Consider the following 24,065-nt stretch of genomic DNA (forward strand, 5'->3'; position numbering starts at 1 on the left):
CCAGCGCCCCACTCCCACCACATGTTCTAGCACAGACAATCCACAGTCGATGAAGCTCACCATCTCACCCAGTGTCTATCCATGACCTCTGTATAATCACGTAGTTCACCTGCATGTTCATGGATTTTGTCACTTACAGATGAGAAAGCAGCCCTCTGCAGCCTCAGACCCTGTCTGGCGTATAGTTGCATATGTGCCTGCACCCCCATGAAAGTCTGAAACATGCGTATGGTGGTACCAGTTGTGGCACTTCTGCCAGGGACATGATGACCAGCAGCCCTCCCACGAGCACCCCGGTACATCTACCTATGTGTTACCCTGCCAGACATCTAGCTATGCCTGCTGTGTCCAGACATAGCAGCCATAGATACCACACTCTCCTGTGCACTGCCACCAACTGCCAACTGTCCCTCTACTATGGCCACTGGTGATGGGGTATCTATAGGCACTGTGACTGGTTGCAGGGATGGGGTAGATAACAAGGGGATTTCAAATGATGGTGCAGTTTTGGCCTCTGACAACCCTGCCTATGCCTCAACACACCTATCATCATTTTCGGTGTCTATATGGACACCAACAGCAGACTGCATGCAGGGGGACCCTAACCCACCTCGCCACCTATGAGGGGAAAACAAGAAATGCACTTTAAGACATGTATGGTATTGCATAACAGTACACACATATACACATACACATACAGACACATACACACACACACACACACACACACACACACACACACACACACACACACACACACACACACACACACACACACACACTGAAATTCCACCATAATACCTACCTGACCCTGAGTTTACAGACTGTCCCAAGTTTATTCACGTAAGTTCCCCATCCTGCATCACACTCGAAAACATACATTCATTAATACCACTCATTAGCATGTCATTCTTCTAAATGCTTAGACAAGTGATCACACCACATGACCTGTTACTCCATTACCTCTTTTACTTGATTGGAGTAGGTTTTACAAGGACTCACTGCTGTCATCCAGTGTTCACCCTGGGTATGTTCGGACATTGTGAGCATGGACCCCATATGTTAGGGGCTACTACGGTCACTTAATAATGTCATGCACTGGAGTGTCATACGTAACTATTGCTGAATATATGCAAGATCTGTTGCTCAACCAACGTATTATGCGGACAACAGTAATATATGGATACACTCCCTGGTGTTGTCTAGTAATTCCCAAATGCATCTGTAGTGCTGCATACATGGGTAGTCATTCACCTTTCTGCTGACTGCATTTTTAACAGTATACCTGGTGTCTAGTTTCCCTTACAATGCATGTTCTATGCTACAGACCTTACTATACTATCAGCTGTCCTGAGATTACATATCAGACAAGTATTCCTGGTGTCTCATGTGTCAGTCCATGTCCATGTACTGCACTATTCCAAAGGAAGTACTGATGTATACACAACCCCACAATCACACATGTGCATACATGGATACCCACACAAACACACACACACATGCACACACACACATCCTACATGCATCAACCCCCCTCTATCCCACCAGATTGCACTTACAGACAAAATACCCCCCCCACACACACACACACACCTACAGGTGAGGTTACACAAAGATAGTACACACAGACCTCCCATTACCCATCTGTCAACATGTATAACATATGGTACTCAACAGCATGCAGTGCAGCTATAGTCAATCCATGCTAGCAACAGTATACATGTGTGTGATGCATGGGCTACATTAGTAGGTGATGCCCATTCCCCTGGAAAGCACTGCACCCATGTACACAGTATTGCTGTGCACCTGTTCTGCACCCTGCCATGTACTGTGCACCATACCTCACAGGTGTACACACCATTGCTGAAAGTGTATTACTGTGTCAGTTATGTCTGCTGTAATGCTCACAGCCCCTATGTTTTTGTCTGACACATACCTGGGATGATTTGTGGACAGATGTCATTTGTGAATGCCTGATGTCTGATTTACAGATGTCAACATCAGCGGTGCATGTATGACCAATACGATACTATTACACTGACAATTTTCAAACCTTACCATGGCTATGGGGAGTGTACACACACTTATTGATATGACGCCATTTTCCTTGATATGCCATGGGACCACATCACTGCATATGTTAACATTACATGAGCCTGATATGTGACATATGTCCTGTACAATCAAATGCAGTGTCTAACAAATGTGTTAGTTGTGCTGATGCTGACCATGATGCATACACGTCATGGGTGCATATGCGTGCACGCCCTTATCATGATGGTTAGTTGCACCTACTGTTATGTGTACTACAGCAGTCATTATTCCTGGCAGGGGTATACTTGCATGGGCCATCTTCATTTGCCAGTATATGGTCAGTCTGCCCTGCACATGTCCCCTAACTATGCATGATTGCAAGGTCAACTCATGTGTGCATTCCTTGGACATCACATTCTGCCGTCACTATTTCAGTGGAGTCAGGGTTACATCTGCCACAGTTCATAACCCTGACTGTGTGCAAGTACAGCCATTTGTAGCATCCTTAGGATCCCGGCTGCAGTGCACTGGTGTGTCATGATGACACCGCCCTCCCCACTTTCAGTCTTTTTGCAGATGCTTGACAACTATGGCCTACACATATGTCAGTTTGTAGTGTCGTAAAGACTGAACACCATGTGTAACAGCCTAGTCCCAGCTAATAAATGACAAACATACAGGTGTACACTGGCACCTTCACAGTACAGATGGGGATGGTGGGCCTGAGGTGGGATCAGGTGCTGGTTGTGCAGCACATGTATCTTACATGATACTGTCTGTTGGTTTCCAATGTGGTCATGGTACACCAGTACACATTGCAATGCATGACTTTTGGGGACCTCTTCTGTTATGCATACACTACCTATAGAGAGGCATGGCTGATGTTTCCTGTGGTGCAACTGTCACATGTGATTACCCTAACCCATAGGCCACACGTTTGCAGAGTCCAGGCAATTGCTGACACTGGTACTGCACAGCCAGTACTTGCTAAACATTCCTGCAACCCCCTCAGTATTGTGGCATGTTACTAAGCAGCCCACATAACCAGTTTGCTACATGTGACATTATCTGTCTGGGATGGTCATCTGTTTATTTCCTACATCATTCCTGTCCCATACATCCTTGCCACATAAATGACTGTCTGCACTGTTTGCCATGGTATATGCAATGGTGGGGTATGGCTACATGTCCAGCTCATGGGTGCTACCTGTTGGAAATGGGGCCCATGCCATGTCATGTAAGATGTGTGCTAGCCACACCTGCCTTTGTTTCATGTAAGTGTGCACATGTGATAGCCAAAAATCTTGGACAGCAGACCAATACATGGTGTGAGATTGGGGACGTGTACTTTCTGAAAGGTGTATTTCCATGAGAAATGCTTGCAGCCAGTACCTCAGCAGCTGCTTTCACTATATTTTATCTGGAGTGTGTGCACACATATGCTTCCAGTGTTTGTGAAGGTATGTATTCCCCATATTTGCTGCCCTAATCTATGATTCCATATTAGACACTCATTGCTCATTTTGGGACCACATTGCAGGTTTTAAGGGTTGTGGACTGCAGTATTATGATATGCCGTAGTGTAGATCTATAATAGTTGCCATTGCAATACTGATATATACACTGTTGTAGCACTGTATAAGGGTGATGTTTCACACATGGCCCTACTGTAGGCCATTTGTCCCACCATTATGTCAATCTCTGTGGGCACATTTTGAAATGGCAGGATGTTAGTTACATTGCAGGTGTAAAACATACCCTTCAGATACACCATCATGGTCATCACTGTGATGCAGTGCAGTTAACAGCAACAATACGTGGGCATGTACAGCATGCATTATGGGTAGGTGTGTTAGATATGTGCATGCAATATACCATAGCCATTACATGGCCGGTGTATTGGCAAGCATGAACATAAACCATAATCACCAGCATCAGGCTGCTGCCTTGGAGGTATAAAAGAGGGACCTACATAAGTGTGTGAGAGATGTGATGTCAGTAGCCACAGCTGTGTCATTGGTACAGGATGGGTGCAGCATTACAGTACCTCAACAGTACAAGTCCACAATACTACAGCTTATGCACATCTGTTTATTACTACAAAGCAGCAACAGACTATATATATGTCATCTCACATATGCATGATCTATCTGTACAGATGCAGATGGATATGCAACAGTGTTCTACTGATGTGCCCTGTGGCCATATCTGCATGCTCCTCTGCCTGTGTGTGGGTAGCACCCACCTCCACTATACTCTCTGCCAGTTTTTTTGTGTGTGGGTGGGCAGGTGCCAAGAGGCTGGCGAGGAGTTCCTCAACACGTGTTGGGGGATGGATGGCATGACCCCTCCCCTTTTGCCAGGTGATCCCCCTGGACTGCAGCAGCACACTAATAGGACATCACAAAGCAGGTTGCTGCAATGATGCCTGTTCTGCCAAACAGCACCTGGTAGTGATGATGACTTCATTTTCATCCACTGAATAGACAGGTAATCTGCATGTGACATCTTTCCTGAAAGACATAAAGATGAAAACAGGTCTGAGCAGCTCATACAGCAAGGTTACCATAGTTCTTAATAGAGATCCCTACCTCCCATCCACCATATCTGTGACAATAAGCTGTTCACACAACTCAATAGATATGGCTATAGCTTATCTACCATTGGGACATATATTGTATTGTACCACACTTTGTGCTATGTGTTTTTAGCCATGTTCCCTGTGGGGACACTATCATTGCTGGTCTGTTATGGGCAATGTCATCTGCATGCCATTGTAAGGGCTACTACAGTTCCATATATGCATGTGGTCTGTCTGGTATGTGTTTGCTGCACATCTATTGTTATGTGTTATTGGGGATATCTATGCATGCTGTTGGACATGATCTGGGAATGTGTGGACTATTACTACCCACATATGTTCTATAACAGTGACACTATAGCATGTTTAGGGAACAGTTGCCAGTATAACCACCTCTCCCACCTTATCTGGCCATGTTACCAGGCCACATCACATGTAGGACCAACCCTGGGGCCTCATCATCTACTGGTCCTGCACTACCTTCAGGTGGAACCACCTGAGGGGATGTTGCACCCCTCCAGGGGCACACACAGACATGATCCCGTAACCCGAGGTCAGGTCCAGGGTCTGTTGCATAGGGAGCACCACAGAGACTTTTGGGATGTGCTACAGCACCTTGAGACCCTCAGTACTCAATCACAGGGTCCACATGCTCCTCCTGCTTAGCCTCCAGCCCAGGCACCTTCAAGGCTGTGAAGCTCCTGTTGTGACTGGCAATGGGTGAAGGCCTTGTTCCCATTGTTTTCATATGGAGGCTCATGGGGCTTCCACATTGCAGACTACACTCACCGTCCAAGGTGTTTACCAAAAACATATGTCATATACCACCCCTGTAGGCTGCCTTCTGTATCTACCAACCCAACCCACCTCCACAAATATACCTGCTATCCTTCTCCAAATTCCCAATCCCACCTTCACAGACAATGGCAATGCAGCCCCTACAAGGGGTTCACATGTGACATAACCATCCATGTTGCACACACTTACTGCTGTATATATATATATATATATATATATATATATATATATATATATATATATGTTTGTATTGATATGTGTGATGTTCCCTCACACATAACATGAAGCACTGTGTTTCAAAAATAGGGGACATGTATTTATATACATATGTGTGTGTGTTTGTATATATGTAGACACCCACACACACACCACACACACACACACACACACACACACACACACACACACACACACACACACACACACACACACACACACACAGACATATATATAGCTCTCTCTCTCTCTCTCTCTATATATATATATATGTATATATATATATATATGGATCACCTACTATACACTGAACGTTCAATACACCGACAAGCAGGAATACATGACCAGTACACCAACAGTGCATTAAGTCGACACCACACATTACCGACAGCTGATTGGCCGACAATAAACAGAGCCAACTTTAAAAGTGTAGCTGTATCTTTCCCACATCCAAACATATCACTTAATACTGGCAGAATCAGCACTAGAAGGACCAGGAGAAGTCGGGCATTGTAAATTGAAGGGTACCTATACCATCTAGAGCGTACAAGATGGAACAGGCATTATTGGGGATGTAAGGAAAAGCCAAGTACACATTGCAGGGGTAGAGCAGTAACCTTGAAGAGCACAGATGGGGAAGAATTATTGAAAACAGTTCCACATGACCACAGTGCTGATCCGAGTGAGACTGAATGATATACATTCACAAATGAGGTAAAGGTACGTGCCCAATACAGCAGAGATATGCCATGCTCTATTGTGGAAGATGCATTAGCATCCACATCCATGTCTGCCATCCATAATATACCAAAAAGGAAGGCCCTTTTACAGAGTAAAGGTAGGGTTTGCAGAAAATGTACCAGATAGAAGTGAAATCACATTAATGAATGTTGATAGTAATGTGTACAATCTGAAAGAAGGGTGCTTCATTAGTAAGTGCATGGCTGATAACACAACTGACTCTATAGTGCTTGCATTTAGCACTATTAATAACCTGTATGATCTCAGTCGATCCACCATTTGGATGATGGACGGCACTTTCTTTCAAAAAGTTGTGACATGCAGGCAGCTTTATAGCATATATGGTCTTTTAAAGACTGGATGTTATTGTAAAGTTGTACCCCTATTCTATGCTCTCATGAGCAAGAAATCATTAAAATGTTATAATTACCTCTGGCATGCTCTGTCTGGACTATTGTCGGAAAATAGCTTTGAATGTCAAGTTCAATACATTATGTGTAATTTCGAGATAACAACCTTAAGGAGCGTGAGCTTAAATTTCTCCGATGTGCACTCCAAAGGGTGTTTATTTCACTTTGGACAAAATATTTGGAGAAAAGTACAAGCTTTGGGCCTTGCCTCTACATACAACAGTAATATGATGTTTCAATTGTCAATTAAATCACTAGTTGTGCTAGCATTTCTACAACAGGAGGAAGTGATTGACACATTTGAATTAGTGAAAACTACTATCCCTAATGAAGGACATGAGCTTGTGAAATATTTCTCTGAGTACTATGTGTATGGGAAACTGAGGAAATTTCTTACTAGAAATAACACTTCTATGAGATTTCCTCCACTTTTTCCTGTAAAGTTTTGGAACATAGCTGAACTAAATGATTTGTTTTTGCCACAAACCCAAAACTTGGTGGAAGCGTGGCACCACAGATTAAAGTGTTTGCTAGGTAGTAGAACTATGGACCTGGATGTCATAATGCATGCTTTGACTAGGGAACAGGATCGTATCGATGAATTAAAGGTGAGAATATCAACTGGTGTTCCTCTGTCTCCTAAAAAGTGGAGGGTTGTACAGAGGCATAATCAGTTTCAGCAAGTAATTGACAATAGAGCTGAGTACTCTCCACTAGAGTTTGTGCAGAGTATAGCTCATTTATTAAAGATGTAGGACGGAAAGATGGCTGTTTTTGTTTGGACTACATATTTTGTTTAATGTTGAAAAGGGACTTGAAAATGCACATATTATGCATCTGTTGACTCTGTTGACATATTTGTCGGGGAATGTCACGTGGGTGGTTCGGTGTTTTGCACTGTCGGTGATTAGGAATGTCGGTGGAGTGGGCATGGGTTCTGTTTTGTCGGTGTATTGAAGGTTCGGTGTATAGTAGGTGATCTATATATATATATATATATATATATATATATATATATATATATGGGAACACTTATAATGTTGAAATACTGAAATGTCGAATTTCAGTATCTCGAGACTATAAAACCGAATATTAAAATTCATAATCGCGAATTCAAATATCTCGAATTCACGGTTATGGACTTACGCTACGTTGTTTCTGGGTTTGTGTGTTGATGGTGTGTGGTGCCGTGTGTGGATCTAGGTGTTATGTCAGGTAAGTGAGTGTTTTGTAAGGGTTTTGATTGGGAGGTAGAGTGTATGTGAGTGTGCTGATATGTTTGATGTGTGTGTGAGGGACTGGAGAATGTGTGTGTGTGAGTTTGCTTTTGATTCTTGTATGTGCGATGTTGGAGTTAGTATATATGTTAGAAAAATCTATACATGCTGCTTAGAAAATATATTTACAATGTATGCTGCTTAGAAAATATATTTACAATGTATGCTGCTTAGAAAATACATTTACAATGTATGCTGCTTGGGAAAATGTGTATTCAAACATTCAAACACATATAAGTTGTGTGGTCAAATATATAGAGAAATGTGTGCTTTAGTTAGGAATAAATGTACTTAAATCCATAATAGAGAACAAAGTTTGAAAAGTAGTATATAATGCATTTAATTCTGTCTTACTAGAATAATAGTAGAAATAAACCTGCATATTATTGCTTGAAGCACAAGCTGCAGTGTAATCAGAAATTTGACCTTGGCAGCGTGCAAGCAGAGCCTGGCTCATGTCTTTCAAGTAAAGATTATTTTGCAAAGTTAGAAAATAATAAATCTGTTCGCATGTGTATCTTCTTTCCTGCTTCCACCAGGAGAATAGCCTTGTCACTATCTCTGATAGTGCGCAGCTGAACCAGAAAGACAAAGAGAGGCATTAAAGAAGACATACATCTATTGTATTCGAACTAATCTGAGAGCCTTGAATTGGCTACATCCTCAGGAGGTCATCGTGACTGACCAGGTGCTTGCAAGGCTGTAACATTCACATGGGAAAAAGACTTTTTGAAAAACACAAATTCAGCACTTTTTATGAATTGCTATGATGTAAAGACCCTGTCACTGACCACGCCAGTGAGGTGGGCAAAACTGATAATGACATGTATAAGAATGGTGCCCTTTGTGAATAAAACTAGACAAAATTCTGTACAAACTTGTGTATGGTTTTTTGCCTCCTAATGTACATTAGAGTTTAAGATACTCAAGTTCTCCTGCATTATTGTTTGTTATTGATTGACATTGTTTTGAATAACTCAATGATTTTTACAGTCTGACTCTAACGAATTTATTTAACATTTTGGTCCTAATCGTGCGAATTCCCTTGGTAAGCTGCAGGTCAGAATATATAGGTGGCACGAAATCTGCAGAAGAAGGAAAGACCTCCGACTGAATTGTCGTGCCCAAAGAGGCTGCCCACTTGTCTGATCTGTGGCGAAAAGCGGAAAACTGGGTCCTAAAAGCATATCAAACATAAGCAGGAGGCTCGGGTAAGCAGAATTCCTCTCTTTGTTTTTGTTTTAGATCGGGGACCAGGTTACACTGTGCTATTGCTAAGGTTTGTGATAGCAGGGAGAGAGGTAGTCGAAGTATTGTATCTTGAGTCATAGATCAGGAAATAAAACAAAGCAAAGTAAACAGTCATTCTAGACACTACTGTGAATACGGGGAATAAGATACCACGTGGTACAAGAGAAAGGGTTACGTAACAGTTCTGTTTTTTTTTCTCTCTCTCTCTCTCTTCTTTTTTCTCTTTCAGAGACATGGGAAATGAATGCACTAAAGGGTCACGTGACCCGCCCCTAACAGAAGATGCAAAATATATGCAATTACAGAGAGCAGATAATGTGAGATATTTTTCAAAATGGGTTAACAAATATGACTTTAATGGTAAATTAGATAAAATGTCATTAGTAAAACTTTTGAAACAGTTAAAATCTGACGCAGAAGGTCAGGCAAAAAAACAACAACAGTTGGGTGTTCCTCAAGCACATAGGTGGATTGAGGAAGTGAACCGAAGGGAACAGAAAAATAAAAATGCAAAGGCATTATTTTTAGACAAAGAGGATAATAACATAATAGTAGCATCGGTCCCTCCCCTACCACCTCCACCGATGCCTTACTCAGAATATGAAGCGGGAGGGCGGGCTGGACCCCCCCCACGTTACCCAGAGACAACAGGGATATTAAGACAACCATTTGTAAGAGAACCTATCGGGACTAGATCCCGAACACGTCAAACGCTTATAGATGTTCAACCAAGCGGAAGTTTATTAGATGAGAGTGAGGAAATCTGTCCATTAATAGAAGTACCTAACCCACAGGCAGGACAGGAGGGCCAGGCCTCAACTCTCTTAGTGTATAGACCATGGACACCGGAAGACATCCGAAAAGCTACAGAAAGAATTCCCCATCCAAAAATTAACTTTGAGAAATTTCTACAGGATTTACAGGGCATGAGATTAAGTTACCACTTAAATGGGGAAGAAGTAGAAAGAGTAGTTAGACAAATTTTAGGTCCGGACTGGCACATGATTTGTGGCGCCTGGAATGCCCGTGACGCAACACAGGCCACTCCCACATAATGACGCAGAACTAGATACTAGATTGAAGGGTCTTACAGACCGCATTACTGAAAAATGGAAACCTAGGGCAGACTGGACTTGCATTAATCAATGCGTACAACGAGATAATGAAACAGTGGATGCATACTATGGTAGATTATTAGAATGTTTTAATAACCATAGTGGCATGCCTGTTCCTGAAAATCAAAAGAATGATAGCTCATATGAACAACAATTGAAGAATGCATTTTTGAAAGGTTGTATTGCCCTATCAATAGCTTCATCGAAGCACATGATAGATCACCGAACAAGTAGGCTTCAAGCCTTGTTAGAGTATGCTAGACATGCCGAAAAACATTTCAACAGTAAAAGAAAAAAAAGCATGGTCTTCACAGCTGAAGGCGGTGCGGAAGTTTTGTAGTACAAGCAGCCAAAAGGGTAAGCAAAATACTCAGGGTAACAAACGCTCTGACAGAAACTCAGAAATTTATGAGAGCAGAAAGAAAAAAGGTGAGTGCTTCAATTGCGGTAAGAAGGGACATTTGGCAAGGGATTGCAGGAGCAAGGCACCTGTGGAAAAAAGGATAAGGAAGATGAGGATTGACTATATGACAGTTATGCTGCTCAGCAGTCACCAGGAGAGACTAATGAGCAGGGGAATGATGTAAATACCTTAGAAGAAACAGATGACATGCAACCGGATGTAGAAGTTGGGGAAAGTGAAGTTTTAGATCTGGCATTACTGAGCTTAGAGCTCTATTTAGCAGACACGAAACCGGAAGTTACACTTCTGGTGGAAGGGAGAGAAGTCAAATTTTTGTGTGATTCAGGAGCATCACGAACTTTGATACATCCTTCAAAGTTACCGGAACATTCTGAGTCACCTGATTACATATTAGTGAAAGCAGCAAGCGGACAGCTGTACAGGGAACCACTTTCCCATGATATAGCAATAACTGACCCGTCGGGCATGACCCAAAGAAGTAAAATAGTACTTTCTGCCAAATGCCCCATGAACTTATTAGGAAGAGATCTTATGCAACTTTTGGCATAGCAGTAGTCCCTACCATGAGCGGTATGGAGGCACAGAGACAAACTGATACTTTTGTAGTACGGTCGGAGGGTGAGGCTTATTACTGGTACAGCCAGGATCTGGTTACAACCGGTCCAGGGCAGTGACCAAGGAACTAATGAATGTAGCCACCAGCAAGGTGCTTCCCTCGATGTTGACCAGCAACATTTATTACATTGTACCCTATATTATTGTAGCACACCAGGACCTGATAAAGAATACGAACAAAAGTTGTTCAGGAATCCTGCAAATAGACTGATACTACGGACCCTATACTGGGACACTGAGGGCAACAGTGTAGTGAGTTGTTCGTTACCTCAGGAGTTTTTGGAATTGTACAAATCCAATAAACTACCACATGTTAGCCTAACCAAAAACAGGAATGTTAGGTGGGTAGACTTGGGTGACAAAGTGACAAAATGGGAGAAACTGACTGACTTAGAGTTGTCGGACTTAGGAGTACAGAAACAAAAACTGAATTGATTAACGCAAGCACGCCCAGCTGTACACTTACAACAGAGTGAAGACAGCTGACTGGCATTCTTGATAGAGGAAGAAGAAAAAGCTTTGAGTGAAATACCAAATGTTCTTTGGTCAACAGGAAAATCAGATGTAGGACTTATTCGAACAGCAGGGCCAGTAGTTATTACACCAAAATCAGCTTTTAGACCAAGGAAGAGACAATATCCTTTGAGCAAGGATGCGGAACAGGGGATCAAGCCTATCATAATGGCATTACTTAAGAAAGGGATACTGGTAGAATCCTTAGATTCACCATGTAATACTCCCCTATTTCCTGTGAAAAAGCAAGCGGGAATGGCGGATGGTACAAGATTTACAAGCTGTAAATGATGCGGTAATACCAAGAGCACCCACGGTGCCAGACCCACATACTTTGTTAAACGATTTGAAACCGCAACAAAAATACTTCACCGTGGTAGATATTAGCAATGCTTTTCTCAATACCTATCCACCCTGACAGCCAGCATTGGTTTGCATTTACATTTCAGGGCAAAAGGTATACGTACACCCGACTACCACAGGGATATAGTGAAAGTCCAACAATATTCGCACAAGAGATGGCTAGCAACCTGGCAGAGTTTTCTCCACCAGGGGGCAGCCAAGTACTACTTTATGTAGATGACATCCTGCTTGCAGCCCCTACCCAGCAGCAGTGTAGGGAAGATACAATAGCCTTGTTGAAATTCTTAGCTGAACAAGGGCATAAAGTGAATAAACATAAATTGCAACTTTGGAAAGAACAGGTTAAATACCTGGGATATGTGATATCCAAAGAAGGCAGAACATTAGATGAAGATCGGAAAACAGCTATCTTACAAGCACCTAGACCAACTACCAAAAAGGAAATGATGTCCTTCTTGGGAACGACTAATTTTTGTCGAAGTTGGATGCGAATTATGCTTTAGAAGCGGCTCCATTGGCTGATTTAATATTTAAAACACCAATGGCAGCACAAGAAACACTGCACTGGACTCCAGAAGCAGAAGCAGCCTTTTGTAGACTAAAACAACTGATAGCTTCATCATTAGTTTTAGGGCTTCCGAATTACCATAAGAGATTTTTCCAAACTGTAGATTGTAGGCGGGATATATGGCGTCAGTACTGGCGCAACAACATGGCGGCAAGCAACGCCCCATAGCTTACTATTCATCACAGTTAGATCCGTGGCACGATCATTACCACCCTGCGTACAAGCAGTAGTCGCAGCAGCTATGGCAGTGCAAGCTTCAGCCTCAGTGGTGTTGTTTCATCCTCTCACGTTGAGAGTACCTCATGCAGTTGCGATAATTTTACTGCAAGAAAAATAGCATTTTATCCCCTGCCAGACATCTTTCTTGCATGACCATACTATTGAGTCAACCCCATATGACAACTGAGCGTTGTACAACATTAAATCCATCGACATTACTTCCGATTCCTGTGGATGGCACACCGCACAGCTGCCTACAGGAAATGGAACAAATAACCACACCCAGACAAGATCTTACTGATGTACCTTTAGCTGGCCGAGGTGACATTTTTGTGGATGGGTCCTGTAGACGAGGTCCTACAGGAAAAACCTAGTGGGCTATGCAGTAGTGACTGATGACGAAATCATAGAAGCACAACCCTGCAACATAACCTGTCAGCTCAAGCAGCAGAATTGATAGCTTTGACCGTGCTTGCACTCTAGCGAAAGGCAAATGTGTTAACATATATACTGACAGTCAGTATGCTTTCTCTACAGTGCATGTCTTTGCACAACAATGGAAAAACAGGGGAATGATAACATCTACTGGCAAGCCGATTAATCATGCACAATTGATTCTGAACCTGTTAGATTCTATTCAGTTACCCACTAGAATAGCTATCTGTAAATGTGCAGCCCATACAAAACAACAAGATAGAATTTCAAAGGAATGCTCGGGCTGATGCAGCTGCGAAGCAAGCTGCCTCAGACCAGAAACTGTGCTCTTAAATGAAGAACTACAACCTTCTGAGACTCTAGATTTAGAAATGTTAAAAACAATGCAGACATTAGCTTCAAAAGCAGAAAAGCAAAAGTGGATAAAACGAGGAGCAATCCTTGAAGAGGGACTGTACATCTCCAAAGAGAAAAAGCCCATATTGCCATCTAATTTATTTAGATATGCAGCTTTGTTGAGTCATGGGCAGAGCCATGTCTCAACAGGGGGGATGGTACAGTTAGTTAACAAAATATTCCAAACATATGGATTTACAATTATACACAAAAATTTTGTGCAACATGTCATATTTGTAGCAAACATCATGCACAGGGAGCATTTAAACCAAAGCGTGGGAGCTTTCCAACACCACCCTATCCGTTCCATACTATTTGTATGGATTTCATAGAACTGAATAAATGTGAAGGGAAAAATACTGTTTAGTAATCATAGATATGTTTTCAAAATGGGTAGAAGCTTTTCCAACCAGGAATCGGATGCAGCGACAGTAGCAAAAGCCCTAGTGAAAGAAATCATCCCTAGATTTGGCATACCGGAAAGAATTTATAGTGACAATGGGACACATTTCGTGAATCAGACAATTCAGCAGCTTGGGAGATTTTTTGGGATTTCTTTGAAAAACCATTGTGCTTATCACCCTCAGTCAGCAGGGCTGGTGGAAAGGTACAATGGAATCTTGAAAAACAAGTTGAGAAAATTAATGAGTGAGACTCAAAAAACTTGGATTTGCTGTCTGCCTTTAGCACTGCTGAGCATGAGAACTGTTCCAAATGTAAAGGGCTTGACCCCTTTTGAGATAGTGTTTGGAAGGGCATATTGTGTGCCACAATGGAAGGCCCTCATGCCTGCAGAGCTGGAGGCCGATGGCTCATTAGCTAGTTATATGAAGAAGTTATTAACAAATAAGACTGTTTTGCAGTTGAACTCTTTTTCAGATAAACGAGAAGCAAAACCAGAGGCCGTGCTGACGCCGGGGTCCTGGATTTGGCTGAAAATCATAAAGAGAAAGAACTGGGCGAGTCCAAAGTGGGAAGGTCCGTACCAGGTACTATTGGCAACACCCACTGCAGTAATATTGCTGAGAGATCATCTTGGGTTCATTTGACCCACTGCAAACCTGTTAAGAAATTTAGTTTGGACATACCACAGGAACAGGATGGCCAGGGGCAGAATGAATAAAAATGTGAAACAACCCCAGAGACATTGGTTCACTGGCCTACTGATCATACACTTATTAACTATGTTTGTAGTAACCTTTTTTGTTGTTATGGTTTTCTTGCATATAACTACAGAAGTGAAATTAATAAAACGTGATGAAGGACTGGCTATAGACTGGCACCCAAACTTTAACACATACCTGGCTATGAAGCGAGTTTATGTAGAGACTATGAACGTTTCAAATTGCTGGATTTGTACTGCAATACCACAGCATATGGAGGACTTTTGATGTCTGCTGTCCCCTTGGGAATAAATGAAACTTGGGAAAACCTGTTATTTGACACAGGCACTGTGAGATCACAAGACAAAGTGGCATTATATTTGCCTGTTACTCAGAAAGGAATTGTTTGTTTTGTTAAAAATGATACACTCCAGGTTGGTTGGAGTAACTGTAACATAACTGTGTCTTACAAATGTTATATAAAACCTATAGACCAAGGTACTAGTTGTAGCACGAATTATGGTTCATACTTAAGCTTGATGAAAACAACATTGAGAGATGTGCAAAAACTCCTGAAATATATAGACAATTATCTGTTATAGATAAGAAAATGTTTCATTCAGGGTTAACCCGCATCAGTACAAAAGTAGAAAACTGTTATTTTGTTTGTGGGAAAAAGGCCTATAAATGGTTACCTGAGAATTGGTCCGGCAGTTGTTTTTGGGTTATCTGGTTCCAGCCATAAGACATACTGCAGAATTGCCCTGGGTAAAATCGTAATGTGAGAGGCGTAGCTCAGCAAGCCGAAAATACAGTCAGAAAACCTACTAATCCAGTGGGTAAGATTGAAGCAAGCTGGAAGGATCATTCGTCTGTGAAGGACAAAGAAAAGTTGACCCATATGGACTTGAGTGACAGTGTTATATCCTGGGCTGGGATATTCCCAGCCTACGGAACAATCAAATCAATTTGGGAACTGAGGAAATTGTCAAAACTCCTCAAGTAATGAGCAATGCGACTTTTTCCGCTCTTGAACTTGTGACTGATGAAATGAATGCAATGAGAACAGTTGTATTACAGAACCGAATGGCTCTTGACTTCACCCTAGCGGCAAGAGGTGGTGCGTCTTGCTTATCAAAGAAGAATGCTGTCGTACATTCCAGACAACCAGCATGAAATTAATGATCACCTGGAGGTAATACAGCAGGTGTCAGCAATGGCAGAACCAGGCCCAAACCCACTGATGAACTTTTTCCAGAATCTGTTTGGGGGGTGGGGGTCGGTCCTTATGAACATTCTGATTGCAATTTGTGTGGTACTGCTCATAATTGGAGCATGTGTCTGCTGCGGATACCCTGTGTGAAAAAATTAGTTAAGGACTTAGTTGATGTATCAGTGACTGAAACTATGTACCAAGATATGGAATTGAATTTGTTGATACCAAGTGAAAGCCTATCTGAAATATAAAACAAATGACTTACTTAGCTGAGAGTCCTTGAAAGGAAAAGGCTAAGAAATGAAATAATACTGTTTATGTTTCAGATAGAATAAAATGCATTAACAGGAGGGAGAATGTTAGAAAAATCTATACATGCTGCTTAGAAAATATATTTACAATGTATGCTGCTTAGAAAATATATTTACAATGTATGCTGCTTAGAAAATACATTTACAATGTATGCTGCTTGGGAAAATGTGTATTCAAACATTCAAACACATATAAGTTGTGTGGTCAAATATATAGAGAAATGTGTGCTTTAGTTAGGAATAAATGTACTTAAATCCATAATAGAGAACAAAGTTTGAAAAGTAGTATATAATGCATTTAATTCTGTCTTACTAGAATAATAGTAGAAATAAACCTGCATATTATTGCTTGAAGCACAAGCTGCAGTGTAATCAGAAATTTGACCTTGGCAGCGTGCAAGCAGAGCCTGGCTCATGTCTTTCAAGTAAAGATTATTTTGCAAAGTTAGAAAATAATAAATCTGTTAGCATGTGTATCTTCTTTCCTGCTTCCACCAGGAGAATAGCCTTGTCGCACTATCTCTGATAGTGCAGCTGGAACCAGAAAGACAAAGAGAGGCATTAAAGAAGACATACATCTATTGTATTGAACTAATCTGAGAGCCTTGAATTGGCTACATCCTCAGGAGGTCATCGTGACTGACCAGGTGCTTGCAAGGCTGTAACATTCACATGGGAAAAAGACTTTTGAAAAACACAAATTCAGCACTTTTTATGAATTGCTATGATGTAAAGACCCTGTCACTGACCACGCCAGTGAGGTGGGCAAAACTGATAATGACATGTATAAAAATGGTGCCCTTTGTGAATAAAACTAGACAAAATTCTGTACAAACTTGTGTATGGTTTTTTGCCTCCTAATGTACATTAGAGTTTAAGATACTCAAGTTCTCCTGCATTATTGTTTGTTATTGATTGACATTGTTTTTGAATAACTCAATGATTTTTACAGTCTGACTCTAACGAATTTATTTAACAATATATAAATAGGGGTTGTGGGGGGTGCAGCATGAGTTGTGTACATGTGTCGTTTTGTGTTTTAAATTGTGATGTGGGTGTTTTGATGTATGTATGGTGTGGTGTGTGTGGTATGGTTGGGTTTTTGAATTTTGCAGTTTTGGGCACGGGGTTTTGTAGTTTCAGTGTTTTGTGGATTCAGTTTCATGGTCTCGAGATACTGAAATTCGATGTTTTAGTATTTTGAGATTATGAAGTGAATGTATCTATATATATATATATATATATATATATATATATATATATATATATATAGCTATACATGCATATATATTATATATATATATATATATATATATATATATATATATATATATATATATATATATACAGATATACATACCTATATATATATATATATATATATATATATATATATATATATATATATACGGATATACATACCCATATACATATATATATATATATATATATATATATATATATATATATATATATATATACGGATATACATACCCCTATACATATATATATATATATATATATATATATATATATATATATATATATATATATATATATGGAGTACATTCAGACATCAGGTCCACAATCTCTAGCTCTCCTTCTTGCACAGCTGCACTGTTCTGCCTTTCTACAATGCAGACAGGTGCCACATATGGACATAGCCTAACATTAGGGGGTATATATAGGGACAGATTGCAGGTAAACCTATTACACACCTATGGCATTTCAGCATGCTACATTACACATTAACTTGAGTGTCCTGCAAGTGGTGGGTTCTGGAACCCACGTGTCCATCATTATGGCATTTCTTCCAACACCAGCTATTGGCCACACTAATATACATGTTTTCCATTACACAACACACACTATGATGGCTTACATCTTGTCAGTCAGTGCTGCTCTGCACAGTTGACGGGTATAGCCCACTACCCACAGGGACAGACTCTATTGTCCATAGCAGTTGTTCAGTTGGACATCATTACAACAACAACACCTGATGGCACATATAAATCATTCCACATCATCTATCCCATTATTATGGACCAAGTACTACAGTCAATTACATGCATATATACTTCACATACCTGTTGTGAGAATGATGCCTGTTCTGGACAGTTTGCTTGAATTTTTTTTTTGTGATGTTTTCTTTTTCCTTTCACTTGGCTTTTAGCTTTCTTTCTTTCTTTCACTCACTCTCTCTCTCTATCTCTATCTGATTCTCTCTCCAGTAAATGGATTGAGCTGCTTTGAATAGATTGCAGCATGGATTTTGTAAGTGATGCACATGATCAGGTGATGGTCTCTGCACCAATCAGTGTCCTCAACTTGCTACCTGCATGCAGCATGCTGTATAGTACTTCCAATTACCACTGACATGGCAACCGACTACTATAAATCCCTATATCATGTGGGTGTGGTCCCTTTACCTTTCCTGTATGGTGGACATCCTTCCTGTGTTTGGGCAGCAGTGTTACAGACAGCAGGTAGCAATACCTCTTTCAAGAGGATTTATAGACTCAGGCCAGCTACATATTTGTATAAGGTTCCAGAACTACAGACAGAGTGTGAGTAGTGTTGTTATATGCATTGTATAGCACCAGTGTTACAGAGTTTGTGTGTACATACTAGATTAACATGGAATGCAGTCTGTCTGCATAGCTCTCAGTTGTGTGTTTATCCACATGATAGCCAGAGGTGTGCCTGTTATGTTTTGTCTGTCCACCACGCAGGTCTTGTGTCAGATATATCACTGGCAGTGTGTGTACTGAGTGCTATCGGTACATTGCTACATTCATTTGTGTTTCTGACTTCATATTCCTGACTAAGGGTATGTTGCAGACTGTCCTGTAATGCCAGCAAATTGCTCAGTGTATGACAACACTATTTCACATATGGGCCTGTGTTCTGGCCTCTATCCTCCACCTACATACCAGGCTATGTCCATATGACATGCAGTACGGGGTTGTTATGTAGTGGCCTGTGATTATGTTGTGCTGCCATTCCTGCCATAATTCCAGTGCTGTTGTGGCCCCCACAGATATTGTGGGGTTTGGTCCATATATATATATATGTGGGCTTCATCTGCACAAAACGTGTGCCCTTCTGCATTCCATAGGTCACTGTATGCAACCGTGTTACATGGCCCTGTAAGTCAGTCTATGGGGGGCATACACCATAAATAACCTAGGCTGTTACAACATGTGAGGGATATTAGTAGTAAGCTGCCTTATGGTATATGGCTGTACATTACCATATATTTCACCTTGGGAACATTGCTGACCAACTGCCTACTGCCATACAGACTGTTCTGTTTGTCAGTGTGATTGTGATGTTTTCAGTTATGCATTGTTATGTAACAGATAAATCCCATTGTGTCAGCTTAAGTCTTTTCCCCCTAGGGAATTGTGTACAGAGTGTAGTTAGAGGTTGCTGGACTATACATCTGCATTACTTACTGTTGATTGATTGTTATCCTGTGGCCCAGTATGTCTTTACTCTTGTACTACTTGCAGGCCTTGGCCTGGGCAGCAACATATGTTATACTTTCGGATAACTGTATTAAATAATCTGCTTGAGAGTAGCATTAATCTGTTTGTATGTATTTCAAAGTCTAAACAACTATAAGACATGGCATATACAACTGTAATAGTACACAAATAAAACTTTCTTATGTGTGCAAACCTGTGTGTGGTGTCATATCCTTTGACTTCTCTGTGGGTATATGTTTCAGGCAAAAATTGTCTTTTGTATGGGTGACTCATACACTGTCCATTTGATAAGGTGGTAACTGTAGGAATACTGGCTGTTCAGTATGGTGTGCACCCAATAAATATGTATCTTCCTATGCATATCTCTGTGAGTGTTTTTGTAGTTTATATATATATATATATATATATATATATATGTATATATATATATATATATATATATATATATATATATATATATATATATATGTGTGTGTGTGTGTGTATCTGCATATATGTGTGTGTGTATATATGTATCTTTGGAATGTTTATTGCTTCAACATTGTACATTCTCTATGGTAGCCAGAGTGTACTGTATGATATGTTATTGACACTATCCTGACATCATACAGGTGGGATGGATTACTGTTAGCGTCTTGTGCCCATGGTGTGTCGGACCATGGGTATGGGACTTGCAACAGTTGGTATTGTATTGCAGGGCAGATCTGTTTTGCTGTGGGGGAGGGGGTGATATCAATACTTACAAGATGTATAAAGCTTGGAGTCCCTCACCCACATTAATGGTGACTTTGGTCATATATGTATTTGTTATGTTCTCTTTTATATCTATAGATATATATCTGCATATACTTATATATATATATATATATATATATATATATATATATATATATATATATATATATATATATATATATATATATATATATATATATATATATACATATATATATAGACACACACACACACACACACACACACACACACACACACATATATATATATATGTATACACATATATATTTAGATATATATCTATAGATGTATGCATATGTATATATATATCCATATCTAATCTCTCTCTCTCTCTCTCTCTCTCTCTATCTATCTATATATATATATATATATATATATATATATATATATATATACACATATATGCAATAAAAACCACCAAAAGGAAGCAGCAATTCAAATAAGGTAATGGCTACTTGTAGTGAACAGTCAAAGTACCACTTTTAGGTTAAAAACTTTCTTTAATTCAGGAAACAAAACGTAAGCGCTTTCGCAGAGATGCTCTCCGCTTCAACGTCTGATGAAGTGGAGAGCATCTCAGCAACATTGTTCCTGAATTAAAACGTTACTTAACCTAAAAGTTGTTCTGACTGTTCGCCTAATAAGCTGCTCACTAATGGTTTTATTGCATTTTTGTGGGACTCATCGTTTTCTGTGGATATATATATATATATATATATATATATATATATATATATAGATATATATAGATATATATATATATATCCATATCTAATCTCTCTCTCTCTCTCTCTCTCTCTCTATATATATATATATATATATATATATATATATATATATATATATACACATATATATTGATATAGATATAAATATACACACACACACACACACACACACACACACACACACACACACACACACACACTCATACATCTACATGTATAAATACATTTCCTGTACTGTTGAATGACTGTGCTGGATGATATGTTTGTGAAAATATCAGGGTTTGTATATCTGACATGGCTTAGGGATAAATCACGTTGGCTATGATGTGCAGGGTCCTGGGTTTGAGCCTTGTAGAGGCTATTTATTTTGTTGCTGAGCAGAACATGGGCCATTGGATACAGAGTGATTAAGGCACTTTTATGCAGTTGTAAGTGGGGTTGTGCACATTTGCGTGAAGGTAATCACTGCTAACTTCCGGTTACAGTTTCTTATATCGATTTAGCTTGTCTATTTCTTAACCTGTGTAGGCATTCCTTACCCTCATGCAAACAAGCTTAAACCCACTTACTGCTGCTTAAAGATGCTTACTCCTACTTACCCCTGCTCTAATTTCTTTAAAAAAATGAAAAAGGGCTGATAGGAAAGTGGTGAAAAGGGGCACAAAGAGGGAAAGACAGTAGGGAAAATAGCTAGGGATGTGCAGGATGGGTGTAGGTTAGGTCCATAGCTGCCCATTTCTTCTAGAACAACAGCTGTGCATATGCACTGACTTTGGAGATAGATTTGGACACTCAAACCCCTGAGAGAGGGGTGAGGACAACAATATTATGTTGTGAAGCCAATTAGCCCAGATTACATGTGTCTAGTGGACACGTGTGCAAAATGGACAGCTATGTATGGGATGAGATTTTTTTAAGGGAACAGATTGCCCTTTTTCTTTTTTCCAGGTGAGAGGGGGATGTTTGGGAGGGAAAGTAGGTATATGTGGGAAGGTAGGTTGTGTAGGATAACAGACAAGACAGACAGGACAGCATTCAGCAGAGGTATATGACACATGTAGGGGGTAAATACCTTGATTGGGAGGGGTGCTTGGAAATCGGAGTCCCATGACCCCCCTAGTGGATACAGTGGGACTGATGTCCCCACCCATGGGCAGTCACCATTGCACCTTCATGGCCCCAAAGGTGGCTGGGATGGGGGTTGAGTAGGAAGGCCAGGCTGACCCTCAAGCTGGCATAGCAGATCTCCAAACTCCCTGCAGAGCTCGCTACGCCCCACTCCCCGGACCTGGTGACAGGTGACAGTGTCATGTCTGTACCTGCTCCCAGGGGGTGTCAAGCCCCATCCCCTCAGATGGTTCCACCCAAAGGTGGTGCAGGACCAGCAGATGAGGAGATTCCGTGGTGGGCCGCAGATATGCTTGTGCCTGGTGCCATGGCCAGATGAGGTGGGACAGGTGGGTCTGCTGGGACCGGCCTTCCCAAACATGCTATGGTATTTAAATTTTACAGCACATGTGGGTTAGTAATAGTCAACACATTCCAGGATTAGGTATAACAGCATGATTAGATATCCCCACTAACCCAAAACACCAGATATGGAATTGTTGCATAGCAAACAGAACACATAGGTTCATAGGTTCATAGGTTCATACTAGGCTATCTGCCCAAGGGCATTTATAAGCCTAGCCCATAGTTATTTGGCTTTCGCCACCCCTTTAGTTTGAATAAAACTATGCCTATTATTTTGCTGTGCCTCTTTCAAGCAGTGACACTGAAGTAATCCCTGGGGTATATCTGCGATCCCCCATCCATTGGTCAAGATTCCTCTTGAACAAGGCCAGCGAGGTGCTCTGCCTCACATGTACCGGGATTTTGTTCCACAGCATAGGGAGTCTCTGGGTGATGAATCTGTCCCTCCAGCATGTTCTATTAATAACCGTGTCAAGGTTTAAGTCACCCGCCCTTGTGGTTCTGAGGGATCTAGATTTTTTGAGGTGAAGCATATTCATCAAATCAGGGTTTGACATGGCCTTATATGTCAGGCACAGGTCACCTCTGAGCAAGCGGTATGAGACTGAATAGAGCTGGAGTTCTTTCAGTCGGGCAGCATAAGACATATTTTTGAGACCCTTTATCCTTTTGGTGAGGAACTTTTGGGGCCTTTCCAGCTGCTGCAGGTGTCTGGTCAGATACATTCCGAATGGGGCATTGTACTCAATCATAGGTCTAATGAGTGATGAGTACAGGGGGGCTATGACCTCTCTTGATCTAGATGTGAATCCCTTTATGATCAGGTGGGCAATGTAGAAGGTTTTCCTAACTACTTTAGCAACATGAGTGTCAAGCGAAGGCTACTGTCAACCTGGGTCCCCAGATCCCTGATGACTTCTTCTGTGCTCAGTGGATTGCCACCTATATGGTAGCTAGGGGTAACCTTGTTTTTCCCGAAGGGTATGACTATGCATTTCTTGGCATTTAACTTTAGGCCATGGCTCTGGCAC

The sequence above is a fragment of the Protopterus annectens genome, chromosome 8.part1, assembly GCF_019279795.1.
Source record: "Protopterus annectens isolate FY-2018-M chromosome 8.part1, PAN1.0, whole genome shotgun sequence".
Classification (NCBI taxonomy): domain Eukaryota; kingdom Metazoa; phylum Chordata; order Ceratodontiformes; family Protopteridae; genus Protopterus; species Protopterus annectens.